A 6,093-nucleotide genomic window follows, 5' to 3' on the forward strand; every position below is an offset into this window, starting at 1 on the left:
TGACAGGATCTTTCAGAAAAATTAATACAAGACGTAGTCAGCCAGACGATGAACATTATTAACAGCAATTATTATATGATGCAGTCACTCATGTAGCAATATTTGTTAGTTCTGTTTGTTGATTCAGGGTTAGCATCATCTGAGGTCCTCTGATGGTCAGCATCATCTCTTCTCAGGCTTGTGTAAAGCCTAGTTACCACGGGATGTAAATCATAGAAACAAACAGAGACATCATTAGCATAGCTGCTGTTCCAACAAAGTAAAATTAATTAGTTTAACCCAAGTTAAAGAACAAGAATGCGCATTTGATCAGATACAACTGTAGTCACAATTCAAGATATACATGCTTGGCAAAATGGATGTGTTTTTAATCGAATGCTTGGTGAAAGAGATGTTTTTTTAATCTAGATTTGAACAGAGAGAGTGCGTCTGAACCCCGAACATTATCAGGAAGGCTATTCCAGAGTCTGGGAGCCAAATGTGAAAAAGCTCTACCTCCTTTAGTGGACTTTGCTATCCTAGAAACTACCAAAAGTCCAGCGTTTTGTGACCTTAGGGAGCGTGATTGTAGTGTGGTAGAAGGCTAGTAAGGTATGCAGGAGCTAAACCATCTAAGGCCTTATAGTAAAGTAATGATCATTTGTAACTGATACAAAAATAAGGTAGCCAGTGCGGAGACTGTAAAATTGGGGTAATATGATCATATTATCTTGACCTGGTAAGGAATCTAGCAAGGGCCGTAGCAGGGGTTTGCGGGGCCCCGGTGCAGGTTGTACCAGTGGGCCCTGTCTGAAAGTGTTTAATTTGTATGTTCGTTCTGTTTATTTGTTTGTGCTATTTACACAATGTTTAAGTTTTTAAAGTTTGTAAATTTCCAGGTACAGAAACCGAATAATTACATGGAAAATAGCACTGTAAAAATTAAATATAGAGTCAAACCAGAAATTTATTCAGAAACCTTCAACATTTCTCACATCATCAGTTTATATATTTATAACAATATTGCTATAGTCTAGAAAATGGTAATAAAATATTACAAGAACTCACAGAGTTTCACACACACACACACACGCACACACACACACACACACACACAGAGCAGTGGGCAGCTATATATCCAGCACCCGGGGAGCAACTGGGGTTCAGTGCATTACTCAAGGGCACTTCAGCCATGGGTATTGAGGGTGGAAGAGAGCACTGCTTATTCACTCCCTCCAACTTACAAGTCCTGGCAGGAAAGTAATGGGAGTTACCGGGTCAGGGTGTTTTTACACCATGATACCTGATTGGTTGACGTCATAGTGACGTTAGGTTTAGGGCTGGGGTTGGGTAAGGGGGATCATTTAGATTGCATGATTTAGAAACACCCAGCAGTTTGAAAACACCCACATGGTGATAAACACCCACTTTTGCTCTGCCTGCCAGCACTGAGACTCAAACCTGCAACCTTTGGGTTACAACTCCAAATCTCTAATCATTAGGCCACAGCTGCCCCTCTTATTTTGCTATACTCACTTACATACATTAATGAATAGTGTAATGCACGTACTAGTAAAAAAATGTTAATCATCGGATTAACATTACAGAAGCTATAGTAGCTAAATAAGGTGTGGTCACTTTTAAGAGACAATGAATGCATCCAATATAATACACATGCAATTTTTTTTCTCAATTGTTTACTTTAACTTAAGACATAACTGACCGTTTTTTCGGATATACTATCCAAGACGGGTATTTTCACATTTTTTTTTTTTGTGTATTTGTGGGTACAAGAGCAAAAACAGACAAATTTGGTGTTCAAGTGTTTTGAGACATCTCTCTCTGCGTGAGCCCTGAACACCAGAACACCGCAGTGCTGAAGTGGGGTCTTACACATCCTTTTCTGTTTGTTTAAACTGCAATTTGTTTTTGTTCGTTGATGTGTAGGAGGAACTTAAAGGAGAACTTCACAAATGAGAGCTCGGTTCAGTGTCGCTGTCTATGAGACGCGTCTCTCTCTCTCTTGCGCACAGTGGCGGCTCCAGACAATTTTGATTGGGGGGGCAATGGGGGGGTCCTGGTCTTTTCAAGGGGGGTCTCATGAAAACCAACAAAAAATACAGTGGACATGGCTAATAACTGCATATTTCTGCTACTAAACAACAAAAACACCTTTGCAATGTAAACAAATGACAGGCTACATTTGTTATTCGTATCCTTCACACTGCACTTTCATGTCAGGTATATTATGCATTTTTATTGACATTGATATTTTTACATTTATTTCCAGATAGATATTATTGAGTTTACAGGCTAAAGTGGTCTTGCTGTTGTAAACACTGTTGCTTTTGTAGAAAAAATATTTGCATCACATTTAAAATATAATTATATTTTAATTCATTTCTGAATTGTTTTTATTTTTATAATGATAATTCAGAGAATGAGAAAATCTGAATAAGCCTTACCAGTGTTGTGATAATTATTTTTACGTGTTAAAAATAAATAAGTACTGTAATATAATAAAAGTTTATTCAAATAACATAAAAAAGACCAGACCCCTCGATGCCTGTGAAACTTTTCTCCCTCAAACAGCACGCTAGTGTTACTTCTACACTACAGGCTACACACAGCAATATAAACAACGTATCTGCATGTTCTCACATCACATCGTTCTTGTAAAATAATAATAAGTAAATAAACACCAAAATCACTTCGCTGAGAATGAAACACCACTTACCAGCTTCCACGATTTTGAAAATATCCTCTAGCAATTAAAAAATGCGCGTGCAGCATGAGGAATCTTCCCGGTTGGATGAGGTCGTTGTCAGGTGAACTGTCATCATGTTGGTCATTTTATTTACGGCTAAATTATTATTAATAAATTGTACTAATATTATGATTGGGCGTGGGCAGGCATTCACAAAAGTTTATGTTATTACAAAACAAAATTGAGGAAATTTTGCTTTGACAAAAGGGCACTTAAGGGGCAAAGGAGCAGGTGCTCAAGTGAACCGGTTCTTTCGGACAATTCGATCAAATAAACCAGCTGAAAAAAAAAAATGGTTCACCGGTTCTTTTGCGCTCGATGTAATGCCGTCATTGGCGACGATTGCCCTTCATTCAAGCCTTTGGTTTACCCGCACTTATAACATTAGCACAGAATCAGTTCAGAATCAATCACCAAAAGAATCAGTTCGGTTCAGATGCGCTCTGTGTCAGTCTGCTTCGCGCTGAATCACGCATGCGCAGTTATCATCAGCTCATCGGTTCTCGTATCGGACGCGTCCGACAGAAACGGTTCTCGGTTCAGTGTATGAATAAATGTCGAAATAATTATTATTTATTATTGTTCTGCGTAGTTTGAAGAGAAACATTTTTGGATCTTTATCCTGAATATATATATAGTTTAATCAGGAAGAGGCTGGGGGGTCAAATGGGGGGTCAAGGCATTTTTTGGCAGGGTCTTGAGACCCCCCAAGACCCCCCCTGGCGCCGCCAGTGCTTGCGCACCAAGCACAGCGCGCAAGTAACCAGCTACTTAAAGGCGGGTGTACACGGTGCGAATTCGGATGGTCGGAAGATCGTATGTCCACGCACACGACACGAGTGAGTTTATCTGAAAATCGTACAGACAAGATGATATACAACATGATTTTACAACCTGCGAATTCCAGAAACAATCGCACGAAGTTGATAGACACGTTCGACTTGAAGCACCGCTGCACGCACAAAAGGATCACTGTATGACATTAAAGTACAGCGAGAGCGATAAGAGAGCACACATATCCAATGCATTCGAATTGCTCTCGCGGTACTTTGATGTTATACAGGTGATCATTCTGTGCAGCGCTGCTTCAAGTCGAACGCGCCTAATATAACTGCACTCCCTCTCTCATAACTACATATTAAATATTGATACAAGTCGTGATTTTTCCTATCCGTACAGTTTATTTTTCAGCAATAGGAAACAGGGACGTTTGGTCACCCTGTGTGTGTGTGTGTTCTTGTATATGGTTTATTAATATCTGAAATAGGTATTACAATGTAAACATGGTTTGTGAGGACAATCCTGTGCCCTCGTAACCAAATGGATTAAAAAAATACTATACGGTGTTTATTAGAAATTAGAAACATGCATTTTCTGTGATTGATAGAGGTATAGTGTATGGGGATATACAGTATAGAATACCGTTACGTCTATGGAGAGTCCCTGTAAACTACATATGCGTGTGTGAGCGAGAAAGCGAGAGAGAACTAAAAAGGCATTGGAACACTTTGCTACAAACCTCATACAGCGCACACTGTTCCTGTCAGACTCTAGCGAGTTTATCCTCCTGGTTCGCCATGGCACTGCCGTCTTCGTCTTTCTTCTTCTGTGGTTTTCCTAGTTCGTGATTGGTCAACTTCAGATAAATCAACAAATCGGCTCGTTCAACCGCACACATGTCACGAATTCAAACCGATAGCTCTTGAACTTTTTAGACATGTATAAAAATGATCGTGAGGTCGGGAAGTGCTCGTAAGCCACTCTTGCTCGGCTCGTAATTCATCGCAAATGAAACGAGCGGCGACCATATGAGCATACGCGATTTCCACACAATTGAAAAAAATCGCATGCGAACTCGTACGACAGCAAAAATCGCACTGTGTACGCCCGCCTTTAATCAATAGTCTCTGTCAGAAAGACCACCCAGAATGGAAATTAAGCAACTGTTTCTGGCGGACCGATATTGTACTTGCTACTACCAGCAGATTGATGCAATAGCCAGCTCCAAACATGCGCTCTCCATTATTGTTCAGTGTTGTGCGTTTAGGCAAACAAATGTGAGTAATCATGTAAATATTGTTTAGTTAATACTTAGTAGTTATAATTGTGAATGTCTGGCGATCTATGAAATGTTTTGAGACGTGTAATGACGATTGTGAAGTGATGGAGGATAGGCGCTAATCCCATTAACCTTGTTAGTCTGATCACGTTGAACTCATACTTGTTGTTGTATTACATGCTGCGTTATGCTGTGTATTGGAGTTTACTTTGTTATATAATATTCATATATTATATGGCAGTTGTATATTCTTTTGTGATGACTAATTTAATCACTTATTGATATTTAGTGAGGTAATTTGCATTGAATATATATATATACAGCAACAGCAAACAATATGCAACATACTTAGCCTGTGGCAGCAATCCAGAAAGCATATCGCCACATGAGAGGTCTACCCTTACAGCCTGTTGATAACGTCAAACCCTTACTCCTCATAGGGTCTGATATGCCAAACCTCCTGATGCCATTTCAGCCAGTGCAAGGAACAGAGAGCAGCCCCATTATCATATGTACCAAGCTTGGTTGGGTATTGCAATGCTTCTAATTCAGCCCCCTAAAGGTTTGCAACAATGTTTGCATATTATGACAGCCCCAACATGTGATGAGCTGTATCAGCATGTTGAGCACTTGTGACAAGTTGACACTGTTCCATACAATGAGAAGGTGATCACAAGATCGAAACAAGACCAACAGTGTTATAACCTTTTCAAGACTGCCACTGTCAGAGTGAATGTGGACGGTGTCCACTGGTATGCTACTCCTCTGAGGCACACTCCTATCACTTTGCTTAGCGCAGGCATGAAGTCAATGCTCCACAGTCTAAGAAACATTGAGAGAAAACTGGCAAAGAATCCTGAGCAAGCACAAGTTTACCGTTCTGATATTCAAAAGCTTGAATCGGCAGGCTACATTGCTAAGAAAGCACCAGACGAGGTAGACCAATTGTGGTTCATTCCGCACCACATAGTGCACCACAATGGAAAGGATCGAATTGTCTTCAACTGTTCCTTCCAGTACTGTGGTCAGTGCTTGAACAAACAACTCCTTCCTGGGCCAACACTTGGGCCATCTCTGTTGGGTGTGATATTGAGGTTCCGGCAACATGCAATTGCAGTGAGCGGGGACATAACAGGCATGTTCCACCAAGTACATTTATTACCTGGTGACAAATCAGTCCTGCGATTTATCTGGAGGAACATGAACCAAGGCCATAATAGATGGATTGTGTCAGTCCTTGCTGCAGGAAGGTTTGAGATCCAACAATATGCCATCCATTCTCAGACAC

Source organism: Carassius auratus, chromosome 3, assembly GCF_003368295.1.
Source record: "Carassius auratus strain Wakin chromosome 3, ASM336829v1, whole genome shotgun sequence".
Lineage (NCBI taxonomy): Eukaryota > Metazoa > Chordata > Actinopteri > Cypriniformes > Cyprinidae > Carassius > Carassius auratus.